The following is a 19,567-nucleotide window of genomic DNA, read 5'->3' on the forward strand; positions in this document are numbered from 1 at the left end:
CCCCCCCCGGGAACTAATTTTTGAGGGTGAGATTGCTCTCCCTGAGAATGTATCCTCTAAAATATAGCAGAACCACAAGACAGAGATACCTGGGTCCCCATAACCTTGTGGAGGAATGCCAGGCACACCAGAACACCTGCATTTGACTCTTATAAGGGCAAGAAAGAAACACCTGATCATGTTAAACTCCTGAAAATCGCAAGATGATTATGGCAGCCAATACAGCCTTAGCAATGTTAATATGAGATCCGCATTTGATCATTTTTTAAAAAGGGATGGACTGGATAGGTATGTAATATTATAAACAGGGAACCTCTCCTAAATCCCCAAGAAGGTAAATTTAGGATTAAAAGCCCCTACTTAGACGGGGGAAAGTTTAGCCTGTTAGCTTTTGAAGTGATACAGGCAAAAATTTTAAACAGATTCAAGAAGGTTTGAGATTCCATGTTTATTAGGTGGAACCAGGACAGGCACCTTAACTGCATTCACTTATAGCTTTTCCATCTGGATATTGCGAAGATGAGAGTGAAAGAAAAAGCTTTTAAGAAGACATCATTTCAAATAACAAAGGGGAACAGGTAAGGGTTACTGGGGAAGACTCTGTAACAACTCTGTGGAAAATAGACAGACTATGGAAGATTAGAAACTGATGACGCAGGCACAGGAAGCCTGAGCCCGGGGTGGGTGTGAATGTTATGGGAATCTATCAGCCTGGCAGAGTGGCCAAGAGGCTGATGACTCAGGGCAATGGAGGGCAGGAATCAGATGTAAGGCTGAACTGGGGGGATTACATGAAATCTGAAGTCAGAGGAGTTGAATCTTCCATGGATGGCTCATGGGGCAGCCAAGTATCTACTCTCCCAAGCAAAAAATGGCATTTTTCTTCTTCGAAGAAACTGAATGGGCCCAAAGAAAAGATAGGAGATCCAGAAAGCAGTGAAACTAAACCTAGTAAAACAGTATAGGTAAATCTCAGATGACCGTTGTGTAGCAGGCCTAGAGGACAACCAGGTCAAACTTGAGGAGAATAGAGGCTCTGGGAGGAAGGGAGGATATATAAAATACCCAACTGCAGAATTTGGGGGGAAGAGAAAAAATGACAATATAACAAAAAATGCTTTTAAAAAAAAGGAAGCCAATAAGATACTCTTGGGAAAATAAAAAGCTGTTAAAAAAAAAAAAAAGACTCCTAATATGTTATTACTTGGCTCCAAAGAAGATAATAGATCGGAATTTAACACACTTAAATGCCTTCATGGTGAGGCAAGTAAGTTAATGATCAAAGCAGGTTAGGTATTTGAGCATATGCATACACTGAAGGAGTGGTGGGGACTGTGGCAAACTGGGGTAGGCATGCCCGTTCTAAAGGGAGCATCCTCAAGCAGGGTTTCCATTTGGGAAGTCAGACCACATGTGCCAGAGCTTCCCACTTTTATTTTATTTTAATTTTTTTATGTTTACTTATTTTTGAGAGACAGAGGCTGGAGGAAGAGTAGCGCGAGGGAGACAGAGGATCTGAAGCAGGCTCTGCATTGACAGCAGACAGCCTGACACGGGGCTCGAACCTACGAACCGTGAGATCATGGCCTGAGCCCAAGTCAGATGCTCAACGGACTGAGCCGCCCAGGCGCCCCAGAGCTTCCAACTTTTAAAACAATACCCCAAACTCTAACTCTTTTATGAAAACTCTATTTTAAAATGTTGACTTAAAACCAACAAACAAAAAAAAAAACCAAAACCACTAGGCAAACCAAAAAAGTATGTCCAAGGGTAGACTGTCAATACACAATTTATCATTTACATATTCATAGAAAAACAAATCCTATCTGCTGATTTTTCAGTCTTTAGGATCAGCCTACAGACAGAGCGTAGAGGATTTAATGGCAATTACAAAATAAAAATGTAAATGTTATCAACTCTAAAGGTAAAAATAAAGACGACAGAAGGTGGAAAATGGAAGGTAGCTGGGGTAGGAACACGCACATCTTCATCTCCCTAAGCAGAGAATAAAGAAACACTTAATGAACAAGAAATACAACAGCAAGAATCTCACTTGTAAAGCTAACCAAATAGAGGAACTATAAATAACAATACAACTATGTTGTGAGGATGTGGGGAGGGAGGTAGAAGGGTGGTATGAGTGAGCTAAATCATCACCTATCACAACAGGAAGTAAGCTGATAATTTCTAAAATAGCACCTCATTTTCAAACATGGAGGTAAGTGCCAGAAAGAAGCAATTGAAAGAGTTAAAAGTGACTGCCCCAAGGAAGTGGGACTGGGTTAGGGAGAGAAGGGGACAGGAGACTGTTATTATAATTCTTCTGAACGTGAGCCCCCCCAACCCCAGGAAAAAAAAAGTTTTTGAAAGAAAATGAAACAGATCGATGTATGGGGCTGACTGAGTTAGATCACGTAAGCCTGCAAGTATACTCTGAGTAACACAGTGTGGATGGCACTCAAAGGGTTTAAATGTGAATAATTTAATAAATGGGCAAGTTACAGAGTTATGGCGATGGGAACCAACATTATATGGTGCCGTGCTCAGAGACTAACACCAGCAAGAAGCCCTTACCGCCCCTAAGTTTGAAGGGCAAGTGGAGGGAATCGTGTTCCTGGAGCCCAACGAAGCGAGAGCTCTGGGAGAGGAGCTGAAGCTATAAAAAACAGCCATTGCCAGAAATCAGACAAAGCAGAGAGGGAGCAAGAGGATTAATACTCCAATCTTTCTTTCCTCCTGTTCTTGAATCTCCTGCTGGCATCTCCTATTAGTTAAACCCAATTAAACGCAGAAGGTAAAGTAGAGGAGCCCAGTGGATGTAATCCACAGAGGCCAGCCACCCCAGCCACCCCAGCAGGGCAGAGAATGGATCTGGAAAGTGGTGGGCAAAGACAGAACGACCAGCACATATTCTCATACTCTCCATTACCTGAGGGTAAAAGAACAGATTAGGTGCACAGAGTGGTAACTTTGACCTTCTCTAGTTCAGTAGCAGGACTAAGGGTCTGCCAGGAAGAGGTGATAAAGAATGTGTAATTTTCCGCCCGGTTTTCATTAGTAAATATAGACGGATGACTTCCATATGTAGGCCCTGCATTTAGTCAAAGAGGAGAACCAAGATAAGAATCCCATCAACGTGAAAAAAGAAGGCAGAACTACAGAAAAAGGTAATGATATAATGTGGTCTGATGAACATCCAGTGAAATGTGCAACCATACTTCTCCAATCCCCAAACCAGGAAGCAACACACTTCCCCAGGCTTTCCTAATCAGGAGAGGCTTGATCGGCCTTTGAAGGGTAAGTGAAATTAGACACGCATGAGAAGGCAGCATTGGAGATGTGTTTGGGGGTGGGGGTGGGTGAGTAGGTCTGCTTGGCCACTGGAGGAATGAGAAACAAGCTGGTCATCAGGCTGGGGCAATATTAACAGAGGGATCCAAATATCAGGCTCCAGAGCTAAAACTCTACATCTGGGACACGACATTGCCAAAGTGTTCAGATCAAGTGACATGCCTGAAGCTGTACAGAACTTAACACGGGTAGAATGTGAAACAATGTCAAAGACAGAGAAGGTGGGGACATGAAAGACCTGCTCCTAGTAGATGTTCAATACTCGTGGAAAGATCAGAGGCCAGGAGCTACGAAGGAAGAGAGGATGCATATAAGTAAGCACGGAGCTTGTCATTTAAGACTCAACTATAAGGTCATAACCTCTATTAAATTTTTTGTCACCAAACCTTGCCTTTTCTCAGTAGTAGGAATATTAAGCCCCAACCATCTGAGCTTGGAACACTTCTCTGAACTCATGTTTCCTGCTATTGTTGTGTGAAATCTCTTGAAGGCAAGAATGGTTAACTATTCACCTTTATGTCCCCAGTATTAGCTCATGTCCCTGCCCATAACAAGTGCTCAAAAATGAGCACCCCCTACATGGATGGACGGATGGATGGATGGTAGATGGATGGATGGATGGATGGTGGATGGATGGATGGATGGATGGTGGATGGATGGATGAATGGACAGATGGATGGGTGGTGGATGGGTGGTGGATGGGTGGATGGATGGATGGATGGATGGATGGTGGATGGGTGGATAGATGGTGAGTGGATGGTGGATGGTGGATGGGTAGATGATGGATGGATGGATGGATGGATGGATGGATGGGTGGATGGTGGATGGATGGATAGATGGTGGGTGGATGGTGGATGGTGGATGGATGGTGGATGGATGGGGTGACAGGCCTGCATCAGGATAGTAACAATGCAGATAAATGAAACTGGAGAATGAATAGCACATGGATCTTCCCAGAGTATGCAGGCCTGATGCCTGTCTCTTCTGGAAAGTGGGAGATTATAACTTAATTGCTTTATGATTCTGCAAATATTCATCAGCTTGTGAGGGCATGTTTGGTTATTAACAGATTGTGCAAAAATTGGACACAGGAAACAAGCCACGAATGACAGAAAGGTGGGTGGGGCCCAGGGCAAGAACCAGAGACCAAAGCGCCCTCTTACATTTAGGAGGATGAGGTCAGCCATATTGGCCCACTTTACTTTGAAGTTTTGGTTGTTTCCTTTTTTATAGTTCGTGTCAAGAGGATGACAAGGAGCAAGAAGGCAGTTTTCAGAGAGCTGTTTCTCTACCACATACCAACATCTCATCTATTACCATAGTCTTGTTTTTAACGAATGGTCTTGGCAAAAAACGTAGAAAGCAAAACAGTGCCCTTACATTAGGTTCCAGAATAACACCAGCTGTTGAAATTAAACAGCCAGACTGGTAGCCTAATGATGAATAAGAACAACTTCCTTTGAAAAGTGCCATCACTATGCAAGGGGCTTTTGAGTCCCTGGACAATAAAACTCAACAGTTCCAATCAGATGGGACCACTGCCCTAAATACTATAATCCTGTTGACCAGTTATAAAAGTGCATCATTTCCTACATCAGTGGACCAAAAAATGATTTTGAGATCCTACGTAGAATCTTTGAGACATTTAAGAACCCCTTGAGATACTATAAAATGCCCACAAGTAAGGGAAGGGGGTGGAATCTGATTAAAAAAAACTTAGGACTGCCAGGACAAAGATGAGTGGTGGCTAATTCTCTACCTCTCCTATATCCAGGTATCAAAGTGAGGATGCCCAATGATGTCCTGTATCTCTCCTGCCCTATGTATGTCCCCAAGTGAGTTCAACAACAAAATCTCCCATGAACCCAGAGCAGTAGCTGGGGCAGCTTCCTTTATTCACATTTTACAGATGGGGAAAATAAAAGTGCATGAATCTAGGGGCGCCTGGGTGGCTCAGTCGGTTAAGCGTCCGGCTTCAGCTCAGGTCATGATCTCACAGTCTGTGAGTTCCAGCCCCATGTCAGGCTCTGTGCTGGCAGCTCGGAGCCTAGGGCCTGCTTCGGATTCTGTGCCTCTGGCTCTCTCTGCCCCTCCCCTGCTTGCTCTCTGTGTCTCCCTCAAAATAAATAAACATAAAAAAAAAATTAAAAAAAAAAAGTGCATGAATCTGTGTAAGCAACTTGCCCCAAGGTCTCAGAGAGGAGTCACTGACCCAGCCTGATCTGGAACACTGTTCTCTTGATGACTTCATTGTAAGGACAGTGCCCTCCTGATCCTTCTATCTCCAAATCCTAGCACAGGGCTGGTCCCGGTCCCCAATTAGTGCTCAAAAAAACATTTACCGAATAGATGACTCCTGGTGCCAAACTACTACATTAGCCTCTCTCAGGACTTGATCTCTTTGTCTGTAAAATGGGAATAGCAATATTCTTCTCATAGGGTTAAATGTGAAGATCAGAAACATTCATACAGGCACAGCTTTTACAACACTGCTTGGCATGCGGTTAGTACTCCTTAATATTAGCTGTTACTATTATTGTTGACGGTGTAACCCTATGAAGAAAAGAGAGGAAGGTAACATGAGCGAGAGTGACATCCGGCGGGGGTGGGGGGGACAGGGTACCTCAGCTAGGGCTGTGGGGAAGCACCTCCTCTAGGATGGGACACTGGAGCAAGACCTAAGTGATGGAAAGGAGTCAGCCCTGCCGGGAGGGGTGGGAGGGGTGGGAGGGGTGGGAGGGAAGGGTGGGGCAGGCAGATCAGGGGAAGGGCAAGGTGGCAGGGGGTACAGCGGGGCAAAGACTTGAAGATGGGAGTAAGCCCGGTGGGTCTGAGGGGCAGAAGGAAGTGCCAGTTTTGTAAAGGTCACAGTCCATTTTCTTGTGGTTTTTACATCTCAATTCCTATCCCTAATTTTTAGGAGGAAATGTGGAATCACCCATCTGAATAGCCACCCCATTGTAGGCGAAGACATAAAGGCCACTCTGAAGGTTTGGTCAAGGTATCCTGAATAGGTCTGAAGGTCCCACTTTGCTGAAAGTTTAAAAAAAAAAAATCCCTTCAGCACGGTTCACAGATTTCTAAAACAGATCTTAATTCTAGCCCACGAACCACTGGCCGGGGAAACCAAGGCTCCAAGCCACCTGGACCCTAGAAGTCCCCGGATTCTGTTCCGCAACAGCTGCTGACAGCAACTCGCCAGCCTCCACCCCTGTCGGCCTCCTCCCTGAGCCTGTCTTACCAGGAGTAACTGTGTAAATGTGGAGGAAGGAGGCAAGTCAATACAGTAAACACTGAGGAGAAACACACACTGCAAGGTAAAGCCGCTGCACCCCGGAACAGCGTTGTCCCGTGTCATTTGATGCTATCCTATGCTATTATCACAAGAAGCCTGAGCTGAACCAACTCCTGTGAGCCCTTTAAGCCACGGTCCCGGGGCGCCTGGGTGGCTCAGTCGGTTGAGTGTCCGACGTCAGCTCAGGTCATGATCTCGCGCGGTGTGTGGGTTTGAGCCCCGCGTCAGGCTCTGTGCTGGCAGCTCAGAGACTGGAGCCTGCTTCAGACATGTGTCTCCCTCTCTCTCTGCCCCTCCCCTGCTCATGCTCTGTCTCTCTGTCAAAAATAAATAAACATTAAAAAAAATAATAATAAAGCCATGGTCCCACTGGCCTTATCCTGACTTTGTGCAGGATCCTAACTTTGTGCAGGATCCTGCTTAGAGCAGATTTGGACAGGAACAGCCCCTCCTCGTAGCCACCAGCCCTAGTGTGCAACGCTGTCCCCTGAGGCCAGCTGTTAGCGGCAGGAGAGATCGGGAGCCGCGCTCGTCTGAATCGTGTCCATACCCCTCATGACATTCGCCCTGACTTTGGATCACCCCAATGTGAGGTGGGTTCTGGAACATTCCAGCTAAAAGGGACTCCCATGGCAATAATGCTGAGTCCCAGGCAAGGGCTGCCTCTTCCCCAGGACCAACCTCCCACCCCTATGTGTGGCTAAGCAGTCCCAGAAGAACTGTCAGTAGTGAACTTGCCCTCCCTCTGAAGGAACGGAGGACCACACCTGCACCTCAGTCGCATTGACATTTGCAGCCAGCCCATTGCTCAGGCCCCAGCAATTGAAGTAAAGGAAACCCAAGAAGCTCAAATTTCAGGTAATCCCGGAAGCGCACCCAAAAGGCAACAGACTGATTAATTCCACTGTTCAAAACGTATCAGCTGTTATGTGTAGGCAAACAAAAAAGGGTCAACAAAATGAAATGTCAACAAAATAAAAAAATAATTTTCCACATGTAAATAAATATCCTTAAATATAAAGACAGCATAAAAATCAGCAAGAGAGTGATAAACCACACAAAGAAAAAAATGGGCTACAGGCCGTCCACGAAAGAAGAAATACAAATGGCACAAATACATGAACAATTGTAAACCTCAGGAGAAATCAATAGAATGCAGATTGAAAGAACTTATCAAATTGGGAAATATTTTTCTATCCTAATGCAGTGTTGACGAGAAAGTAGAGGAAACAAGCATGCTCACACATGAAGATGAACTGACCAATGTCTATCAAAACTTTAATGTGCATGTGGTCTGACCCAGGAATCTACCTGGTAGAATGTTCACATTATATATACACAAAAATATATATTATGTGATCTCCAGTATTGACAAGAATGTGGAGAAGTGGGCACATTCACTACTGCTGATGGGAATGAAAATCAGTATCCTATTTACGAAGAGACATTATAACAACAGGTGCCAGAAACATCTTAAAGTTTTACATAGCTTTTGACCTCAAGATTCTACTTGCAGAAATTCACCCTTAGGAAATCATTGTGAATATGCCTAAACATTTAGTGCAAAGATTCTCATGTGCTGTCTTTAATGGGGAGGCAGGAGGGGGGTCAAAATACAAATGGGCAAAATGCAAGGCCAGGTAAATAGAAGGTACAGCCAGAGAATGCAATATTATGAAGCCATTAAATTATGCCACAGGCCTTCTGGTTTAAAAACGGAAGACTGGGGCACCCGGGTGGCTCAGTCAGTTAAGCGTCCGACTTTAGCTTGGGTCGTGATCTCATGGTTCATGGGTTCGAGTCCCACGTCGGGCTCTGTGCTGACAGCTCAGAATCTGAAGCCTGCTTCAGGTTCTGTGTCTCCCTCCCTCTCCCTCTCTCTCTATGCTCCTCCCCCACTCACTCTCTTTGTCTCAAAAATAAACAAACATTAAAACAATAAAAAAAAATTAAAAAAGAAAAGAAAAGAAAAAGCAGGGCACAACGCCTCTGCCATCCCAGAGAAGGATGTGAACCAGAAGGGTGCGTCTGCTCTGTAGACTCCAGAGAGTCAGGAAAGCAAGGGTGCCAGGAACGGGGAAGGGTGGAGAGAGAGAAGGCTGGAAATGGGGACTAAGGGCAAATCAGAGAACAGAAGACAAACACATCCACAAACTCTCATCACTCCCTCCTGCCCCCCTGCATGTACCCTGTAGGTAGGAGACTGGAGGTTCCTTCCCCAGATTAACTAAATGACCAGCAGGTCTCCCCAAGTAGTGGTCAGGTCCCCTGTGGGTCACCCCAAAAAGCTCCCCCAGCTGCGAATCACTAAGTCAGAGAGGGCAAAGGCACAGGGGAATGAAGGACCACTGAGTGCTGCAGATCCCCAAGCAAGAGAAAGGAAGGGATTCAGAACCCGGAGCAGGATCCAACCTTAGCGGGCACTGGGCTGGGAGCTGGCTGCCACCGTTCCTCCCAGCCCTGACATTCTGGGCCACTCTGAGCCCGGGTCTAGCCACACTAGCGATGTTACCAGAGGCACGTGCACCCCAGCCCGCACAGGCCCTGCGGATGGGCCCTTCTGCCCTCAGCTTCCCCTCTTCCCCTGAACTCTGCCAAAGAGCTGGGAATGGAGAATGTGTTTCCAGGAGATCCTGAAAAATATGTGTCATGAGCCATTCTTTTCCTGAAAAGTCAGGAAATGTTCTAAACCTTGTGACATCCTTGTGAAGAAGAGGCCCAGAAAGGGATGGGGTGAGGTGTCGTGTGTGGGGCCGAGCCCAAGGAAGTTGGGTCCACCCTGACTTTTTTTCAGATCTCTAGAGAGAGAACAACGGCTTGGAAAACAGAGCGCCCATTACAGGATTCCTTCGGATGGTCAAGGCTCTCACAGAGGTGAAGCTCACAGCAAAGCTCCCGTCCTTCCTTGGGCTGTGGGCGACGCTGAAAGGGAAGAACTCGCATGGATGGGGGTTGGGGGCAGAAGCATCTCTCCCAGTCCTTTAAGCAGGCAACAGCCTCAACTCCCCCATGGGTCGGACAGTCCCATCTAAACACGAGGGGACAACTCTCGTTCCTTTCTTAGGCCTCCTCCCCTCCACCGTGAACCTGACCTCTGGGAATGTGCCCAGGGGCTCTCCCAATTATTCAGGATCTATCTGAGGAAGGCTTCTTCCACTGGCTTCTTCAAGACAGTCAGGATATATCTTCTTGTCTCAGCGTTTACTCTTTCTAAGAATTCCAGAAGTCTGTGTTCTGGCCATTAAGACCTAGGTCGAGAAGGAAGCAGGTTCTAGTTGGGTAAGATGAGGGTCTCCTATGGGGCATCTGGTTTGGTAATGCCAGCCTTTCTGCTAAGCTGACAGCCAAGGACAGGAAACTGGCTTGTTTTTATGGATCTGGCCTTCCATCATGTTTCCAACAAATATATAGATATATATAGGGAGAGCACACCCATAGTGTTCCAGAGACTGTTGGATGGAAAATTAAAAAAAAAAAAGGAAAGAAAAGAAAAAAATCCTTGCTCCCAAGGAGATCCTAGGAAGTGATGAGGTTCGGCTGTAGTTAAGACACAAGTCTGATGTGTGAGCGAGCAGAATGAACCGACTTCCCATAGCCCACACGCTCATTTACACTCAGTCACCAGTTTGCTCCTTAATAACGACCAATCATGTGTTGGCTGGTGTTAACTCAGCGCCCGATTAGGCTTATTTCCCCTCCTGCTTGTATCTTTCTTGGATTCGAAATAAACTGGGGAGCTAGGTTCAGGCAACATTTTGGAGAGCTCATGACTGCAGTCAATGCTTAAGGCCCTGCTTGCATGAGGAAGTTACCATCCTCCTCATGAGGAGTGAACCGGGCCCATCTAAGGGGATGTTTTCTGAAGGTCCTGCAACATGGTTCCATCAAGCACCTGACTCACTGGTCACTTAAGCTCTTTCCCTACCAATGCTCACTTGCCTGACACAAATCTTCAGCAGCCACATCAAGGCCAGCAGCTTCCCTACACCCTGGGCAGCTGGGAAAAGGGTTCTTCTTGCCTGAGATGAACAGACCTGGGCCCCAGAGCGAGAATGCAGAGCTCCCACCACCATTAAGTAAAGGGACCTACCCCCCAATTCCAACTGGCACGAGGGGCAAAGAATAACCACAAGATCCCAGGGGGGCCCCGGTTACTGACTTCGTCCTCCACGCGAGGAAAGTATAGGAGCCTCCAAGGGCCACATGGGCCCCTCTCGCACTTACTTAATGTGAAGAGGAAATTGCCCCAGACACCCACCAACGGATGCAGAGGCGCTGAGGCCAAGGGCAGTGACGAATCCCAACGGCCACATCCAACCACGTCTCAGCCGTGTAGATGGAAAAGTCCAAGGATACAGCAAAGAGATTTTTTCTTTCAGGTTGGCAATCCTAGGTGGGTTTTCAGCTGGGGCCAGTAAAAAAATAAACACAACAACTATATTGACACATGTAGTTCAAAGGTGTGTGTGTGTGTGTGTGTGTGTGTGTGCACTGGAAAGGGTCCCAAGCCAAGAAGCCCTGTAGGGATAAATGTGGAAATGTAAAAAGAAAGCAAAGCACGCTTTGGGAAGGCAAGTGGAGCCCAGCAATTTGAAGGTAGTTGAGCCGCGGGGGTTACGGCAGGCTAAAGACAGGAAGCCCAGCAGATCTGCCTGCAACAGCTGCTGACACGCTCACTCCTTTCCACGGGGTGAGTGGCAGCTAGGCCTCCTTGGCGAATTCCACCATCACTACCCTCTTTCAAATTGGAAAGCAACTCAAGCCCCAGCTCTAATGTTCTCAACAATTCTATTACCTAACGGTATCATACAGGCCAATCTCATGTAACAAATCTCATTACAAGAAAGAATTGCTTGGAGGGGCCGAGTCTTGGTGATGTTTTGATTTGGTTAGAAAAGAGTCTCTCTGGGAGTTAATCCTATACAGCAAGCCCTCTCTCTGGGCCTGACCACTTAGCGTGGTCACTCTCCGTGCTGAAACAGCAGGTTCTGAGCTGACGGCAGCACAGAGCAGAGGGAGGGGATGGGGGTGTGTGGGGGGGAGAACACCACAGCTTTGCTTAGGGTCTCAGCCCCCGAAGGGGAAAAGGGAATTGAACTCTGAGATGCCACTCAGGTAAGCCACCACATATCACAGGCCTGCTGGCACTGGAACCAAAGAGGTGAAACGGTGGCGAGGTGGGGTGGGGTGCAGAATGCTCCCTCTGATATTTCAAAGCTGTGAGCAATCGGTCCGGCCGTGGTAGTGGCCCCACGTGCCCCTGAGCGACGCACGGTGGGGGACAGGAATGGGCACCGGGGCTCCGGTCTGATGGAAGGTGCTGGCTCATTCGGCTTCCTCACGGGCGAGATGCTTCCCTCTCTAGAGTCCTGACATTCATAATGAGGTGAATCTGACACATTCGTGTCAGGACTGACCTCGCCGGATCGTTTATTAGGCTACATGGCACACGGGCCACAGAAACGAGTACAACTACTGTGACTTCTGCAGAGGCAAACCAAGCATGTATGGGGCCAGCTGGGGGGGGGGGGGTTAACATTAGAGAGGCCAGGGCAGGGCAGGGAGGGGACACTAGGAACCAGAACTCTTGGTTCACCTGGCAGTGGGGGCCAAGAGCCCAGAAGCCCTGCTCCCAGGTACTGGGGGGCCAGCACCAGATACCCCTTGATTCCATAAGCAGCTGGATGTAGGGCATCCCTCTGTTGACAAGTCAGGGGTCCCGGAAACAGCAACAACACTCAACAGCGCTTACAGTGTGCCCCCAGGTGCTTTACATGTATTAACCCATTTAATCTCCACGACAATTCTATCTGTCATGCACATACTATTTTGTCCATTTTACAGATGGGGAAACTATGGCGCTAGAGAGTCCCCGTAAGCAGTTCTGAACCCAGGCAATGTGGACCCAGAGTCTGTCTGTGCTCACCTGTGCTCACTCGAGGGCCTGTGTGCTTCCACACGGTTCTGGATGGAAGAGTCACCACGTGTGAGCACACGGCAAGTCACTGACTGAATGCCAGTGATGTGCTATGTCTAGGCACTTTCCCATGCATTAATGCTGGGTTTCTCCTCTCCAACTCCAATGCAACCTTCACTTCCTCAGGGAAACTCCGGCTCCCCCAACGAGGGAGAGCTGACATGGCTCCCTCTACTTGGTCGTCGTATCGCTTTCCATGGCTCCACTTTATTCGCTCGTCTGCTAACTTTAATAAATGCTTTTCTCCCTGGCTAGATTCTAGGCCAGCACCATCCCATAAGACTTGGTGCAATAGCAGAAGTATTCTATATTTGTGCTGTCCAATGTGGTAGCCAGAGCCACATGTGGCTACTGAGCTCTCAAAATCTGGCTAATGTGACTGGGGGACTGAGTTGAAGAATTCATTTAATTTTAATTAACTGAAATCTAAATATCCACGTGTTACCAGTGGCTGCTATATTCAACAGTAGAGGCCTGATCCCTACGAGGGCCTGTTTTTGCATTGCAATATTCCCAGAGTCAGGAAACAGTAATGTTTATATGAATGAATGAGGAATGAACAAATGAATGAATGCACAAACACAGGAGAGGGAAGCTGGAGAGGAAGAAAGAAGCAGGATCCCAGGGGGCACCACATTCTTGCCTCCCATTCTCTCTAGCCTCCCTGCTAACCTGACCATCATGCCCTGTCCCTGGGTCTTGAGAGGACCTTCAGAGCCCTTCACCTTCACCTTCAGAGCCCTTCACCTTCCATAGCCTCTGAGATCCAGCAGAATCTGGAGCCATAACGCCCGTTTCTATCCCTCCCCGCCCTTGCCAGGAAGTACGTCTTCTGTAAGCTGCCTTATCCTACCTACTGGTGATGCGCTGGGGTCAACAAGCCATCATCTGCAAGAAAGCTGATTCCAAAGGAGGAATCTTCACTCCTTCCCCATTCTAAGTTCTGTGTCCCCTCTGCCTTTGGGGGTTCACATCACACCTGCACAGAACTAAGTAGGGTGAATGACTCCTATCAGACCCTCATCCCCAACACCTGCCTGAGAAGCGTGACCTAAAGAAATAGTGGCTTGTGTGGCTCAGGGCAAATTCACAGCACCCCAGACGGGTGGTCAGCAGCCAGGGGTCAAACTCCAGGTCTGCCACGAAGTATCACACAGCTTGGTGAAGCCACACCGCCTGTCTCAGCAGATGGTATTCCATGCCCACGCAGGTCGTATTTATTAAACCCTTTCTGCACGTGGGCTGTGCGTATGGTGATGGTCATGCTTCCTTTCCAGTGGTGCGCAGGCCCTAGCAAATGCCAAAAAAGAAAAATATGTGATGGTTTCCTTCCTTGAAGGAGGTGAGCTGGGGACAGTGGGGCCTTGGGGGCAATGGAGTGTGTATCTGGCAAGGGGGGAGAAGTAAGGGAAGTAGGAGGATGACAGAGAAACTCTAGCTACTGATGCGCCCTTTAGGCATCCTGAGCTGCTCAGTGGGATGGTGAGCACTGAGGAGCCTGGGAAGGGCCCTGGTCTCTTCTCTTTCTGTAGAGGTGCTGCCCAAGGCCCAGCAGAGAGGGAGGTGGTCAGAGAAGGGCAGTGGGCAGATGGTCAAGAGTCCAGGGCAGTGGACCAAGGACTACAATGTCTGTGACCATCTCCAACATTCAAAGCACCTCTTCCCACTTAGACTTCTCTTGGAAAAGCTGGGTTCGACCTCCAATTCTACTGCTCCTCACAGACACACAGGAGAAACTCATTGTAGCAGGCTGGAAGCCCCTGTGGTTTGTCTCTGGGCCCAGGAACAAGCTGATTCACTCCTGCTTACGGAGTCCCCACTTGTAGATCAATGGTTGTGGTCCCCATCCTCAAAGCCAGCCTGGTCTGCTGGGAGAGTCCAGAATGTCTATACTGTCAGGTATATGTGATAGAGAGCACAGAGGAAAGGGAGACTGGTGTCCTGGTGGGGATGGAGAACAGCTCTAAGGAGACACGTCTCTGAGCTGAACCTTGAAGGATGTATAGAACCCTCACAGGTGGAAAGAGGGAAAGGAGTAAGCAGGAAGGACAGCATAAACCAAAGGATGGAGATGGGCAAGTGCCGGATCAGTGGTTCTCAACCTGGCTGCATATTAAAATCACCCATGGAGCTTTTAAAAGGGACTGATGCCCAAGGCCTGCCACCCGGAGATACTAATGTAACCGATCTGGGGTGGGGTCCCAGCATTGGTATTTATGAAGAACTCCCCAGGGTTGGTGGTTGACATCCCTGCTACCTGGACCAGCTGCACCACCATCACTTAGGAGCTTATTAATACAGTCTCAGGGCCCCCCAGGCGGCTCAGTCGGTCGAGCATCTGACTCTTGATCCAAGCTCAGGTCTTGATCTCAGTGTCGTGAGTTCAAGCCCCATACTGGGGCTCCACGCTGGGCATGGAGCCTACTTAAAACAGCAGCAGCAACAACAACAACAACCAATACAAATACAGAAGAATTGGGGCACCTGGGTGGCTCAGTCGGTTAGGCGTCCGACTTCGGCTCAGGTCATGATCTCACGGTCCATGAGTTTGAGCCTCACGTCGAGCTCTGGGCTGACAGCTCAGAGCCTGGAGCCCGTTTCAGATTCTGTGTCTCCCTCTCTCTCTGCCCCTCCCCTGTTCATGCTCTGTCTCTCTCTGTCTCAAAAATAAATAAACGTTTAAAAAAAATTAAAAAAAAAAACAAAAATACAGAAGAATCTCAGGGCCCATCCCAGACCTCCCGAGTCAGAATCTGCATTGTCACAAGATCCCTGGGCGATCTGTGTGCACGGTAAACTCTGCGAAGGCCTGCTCTAGAGTACTAGAGGAAGGGTGAGGAGTTGCATTGACATCAGCAGGCTCATATCTTTATGTTCAAAGGCATCTGGCTCACTGCTATGGGGAAGTGGCTGTGCCCAAAATGATATGCCCAAATGACCCAAAGCAGCAAGAGCCACGTATCAGAGAGCTGCCCTCCGCTGAGCACTGTGTGGAAAGGAAGGTTACTATATGGCACAGATATAAAAGAGGGAACTAAAAAGTTGGGGGGCAGGGGAACCTGGTTCTGACAAGACTAGGATTCTGTGAGGCACTGAGAAGAAAAGGTGATCTGGGCCATAGGAATGTGAACTCAGAGTGCATGTGTGCATGTATGTGCATACACAGGCATGAAATTCAAAATGGTGCTAAAGATGTTATCAGACTTTGAACTATTACCAGAAGCCAAGTGTCCTAAATTAAATGCATCATTCGTTAAATGGAATTTATGAAAAATTAACAAGTGCCCAACCATTAACTTCTGAAAAGCAGCCATCTTGCTTCTGAGTCTTATGGGCTAGGAAATGGCACCCCTTTGTCTCCTCCCTTCCCATGCCCCATTCCCACCCAGCAGGGTTTAAGACGACTTTCCCAGAATCTAGTCTTCGATGTCACACACAGACTTTGGAAGTGATCAGCCCCACTGCTGGAATGGGACCTAAAAGAGACCCTTCCATACCATTCACAGCCCACACAAAGCCACCTCCCGGGAGCATCTGGTTTTTTTGTGGTGATGACTCAACACACATCTGTTTTTATTTATTTTTCTCAACTGATCTATGCCCAACAGTTGGCTGGATAACCCACCAGCCATTCCTAATCCCTCTTGCCCACCTCCACTACTAAGGCTGGAAAAACTAAGTAATCCTTCAGCAGCTTCCCTTGCAGCTAGGAGTGACCACGTGGGACTCACGGAACCAACAAGACAAGAAGCACAGAGACAGAAAGCCAAAACACCAAGGAGGGCCAAGTAGAAAGACAGAAAAATCTCCTACCCTTGATATCACCACTGAACTGCCAGATACACAACAGGTAACCATTGCTTCCATCCTCACTTCTTGTTTTATGAGAAAATGTGTTACTGTTATTTATGGCCAGAAGTATACCAGTGGTTTTTCCTATCCTAAGCTCCTCTCCTTTCATCAGCTTCCCCTCCTTGTCTATTTACTATTTCCATCTAGTTTTTGCACCACACCAGACTCCAGACTGCTCCATTTTCCTTATTATTTTCCGAGTTACAACCTCTTCCCCCAACTCATTGTAGAAAACAGCAGGCTCAAATGCGCAAGCCAACTTTTGAAACACCAAGCTTGAATGTCCAATCCTCGATCCCCACACAGTAGCCTCTTATCTCTGGAAACTTCAGCAGAGGTACAAATTTTTACCCAAAGCTGTAAGAACAAGGAGTAAATTCCATTATTATGTTTCTTTGCATCTTGGGTTATCATTATGAGCCAATAAGGGTATAAGGGTATTTCTCAGGTGTATTTATATTTTAACAAATCTTGAATTTCATAGCAGGTAACAAGACGCAGCTAACTCATCCAGGCTGACATGATCAACAAAGACAGAAGGCCTTGAATAAGTAACTACTCCTGAGAACAGATGTGTAAACAGAAACACGATTTACGAGCTAGCCTAGTTCTCTTCTTAACCTAGACTGATATGATCCAGACACTACCTGGCTGGCCCCGAGTGTCCCTCCAGCACTTAACTGGATATATGATCAGGCAAAACATATTCTACTCTTGCTTAAGTTTAAGATTTCTTGCTTTCAGCTGACTCCTTAATATATATGTTCAACAGACATGTTTTCTGCAACTATTGACATGCCTTGGCCTCCTTCAGGTTGTGAAATGCTCAAAGGCAGGAACTGTGTCCAAATGGCACTTTGTCCTTCCACACTGCACCCACCCCAGGGCCAAGTCTGATCCCATCCCCAAAACAACAGTAACCAAGTCAAAATTAGAAATAACATGGCAGTTGCCAGTCACAACCAAACAGCCATTTCTTACCTGTACATGCTACAGAAATTAGTCATGTTTTCAGGGCTCCCTCATTTCAAGAATGATTCACAATTTTTTGTGAGTCAGACACACCACCCCATTCCTGCTCTAGCTCATAAGGAGTGTGGAGTGAAAGCGTCAAGGAATGGATAATTACCCCAAGATTACCCTGGGGGGCAGAGAGGCAGACCTTGATAGGGACGGGAGCTCACTAGGACCATTACAGAAGGTCAAGCAACCTAACTGCAATGCTCAATTTCCCCGAACAGGAATATTGCTGTCATGGTCAACATCTATTCATCAGCACACAGACTGACCTATCCGTTCTTCTACAAGTGGCATTTTTTCCCCCCTTTCTTGGCTTTGTTTCTTCTTCACACACCATGCATGAAGCTTCAGGAGGGTCACCCTTCCCCAACCATATATATGAGCAAAAAAGAAAACTCTCTTATCAGATCACATCAAATTAACATTCTGAAAATTCTCCTGAAATGATCGATTTCTTTCTGGAACTTTCTCTAACCAGTACCTCACTCCTCCGTAACATGCCCAGCCGCCTGGTCTTTTAGAGCTCATCTTTATGCACTAAGCACTTGCCCATGGATGCTGGGAAACTGTTCAGAAGCCGTTCCTCCAAGGCCCTGCCAGTTCTAAGATGCCGAGAGCCCATCAGTTGGTGACTGGCTCCCTGAGTGAAAGTGGTAAGCTCAGCCTGGTGGCTTCCCCTCACATCCTTCCAGATTTAGGTGTGGGACTTTCATGACCCCAAATCATTTACCAGCAGAGCAGGCGCTGGAAAGAACAAGGGGCTTTATAGACAGAAAGTTCTGAGTCTGAACCTAGCTTGGTGTGATTCCAGGCATACCCGCTTAACACCTACAAGCCTCTGTTTTCTCATCTGTAAATTAACACCTGCCCTGCGGGATTCTTTCAAGGATTACAAATAGTGCAGGAAGTTTCCGGCCCAGAGGGGATGCTCAGTCCGGTCAATTACCAATAATCATCCTTATCACCGTAGTGAGAACACTTCAAAAATACACCCATGCACTTATGTGATACCTCAGTCATTGGTACTGCTTGGTCTGTGCGTGCATCCACTCAGGGTCTTTATTCGGTGGCATGTCCGTGGGTCTGCCTTAGAGTCTAAGGCCCCACGGAGGGGCAGGAGTGAGGGCAGGGCAAGGTTTAAACAATACACAGAGGAAGGCACATTCCCTTTGGAGACAAGGCACCTGCTGTTTTTGAGGGAGATCTGGTTTCCTATCAAAATTCGGTGGGTTAGCTAAACTGTCTGAACAACGCCAAAGCCTCAAGTCTAAGCCTGACATGGCTCCCTCTTCCAGAGCCGCGGAGCCCACGCCCCTTCCAAGGTCAGCTGCTTCATTTAGAAAATGATCACCAGTCACAAACAGTGAGTTACCAACACCTGTTGGCAGTACCAGAAGAAAACTAAGGATCTGTTCTTCAGTCCATCTTGGATGCAATGGGGATAGGAGTTTCAACTTTGTTTGTGGAAGGACAGCATTTAAAATGTTCAATATCAATTCCTATGCTGACATCCCCCCTCCTGCAACCCCAGGCTTTGGTAATTATTAGTGAAGCCATCTGCTCAGCCTAATGAAATGTGCAATCTCCTGCACATATAATTAGTGAAGTCACTTTAATTAATTAAACAAATTAATTAATTGCAAGGATACTGCAACCATTTCCTAGGAACTGCATCCAACTCATTTATTCTCCATGTGTCTACCGGGCTCCTACTGGGGGCAGAGTCCCACACTCGTGCTCTGAGGAGATAAAGATGCACCAAGTAGAAATGGAAGCCAAATGACACGGTTGCTGATGACTATCCCTTCCGCTTCAGGTGACCAATTCATCTTGGTTTGAAAGCTCAAAGTCCAGGTCCTGAGAATCCCCCCACCCCCAATCCCAAGCAAATCATGGTGGTTGGCTTGACCTGGGTCAAAGTTCACCACTAGACAATCTCCACTAAGGAGATGGCTAATACTGGGCCATCCTGCAACCTGGGCTCCTGTCATGGGAGACACTGCTGATCAATCAAGGAGCCCACACTCAACCAGGCCCAAATCCTTCTCACCTTTGCTCCAGGAGCCAGTATT

General features: G+C 47.4%; 1 protein-coding gene across 13 annotated transcripts in view; it reads right to left on the reverse strand.

Annotated features, from left to right (window-relative positions):
* TRERF1 (transcriptional regulating factor 1) overlaps window positions 1–19,567 on the reverse strand; it is a 211,844-nt gene that overhangs the window by 81,576 nt on the left and 110,701 nt on the right. The window contains exon 1 of one of the 13 annotated variants that reach the window (XM_040473505.1): window positions 13,481–13,745. The exons of the other annotated variants lie outside the window; for them this stretch is intronic. The gene's annotated coding sequence lies outside the window, so the exon portion shown is untranslated. Of the gene's footprint in view, window positions 1–13,480; window positions 13,746–19,567 lie in introns of those variants that run through there. 13 annotated transcript variants of the gene reach the window in all.

The sequence above is a fragment of the Herpailurus yagouaroundi genome, unplaced genomic scaffold (genome assembly GCF_014898765.1).
Source record: "Herpailurus yagouaroundi ecotype Mexico unplaced genomic scaffold, PumYag 139, whole genome shotgun sequence".
Lineage (NCBI taxonomy): Eukaryota > Metazoa > Chordata > Mammalia > Carnivora > Felidae > Herpailurus > Herpailurus yagouaroundi.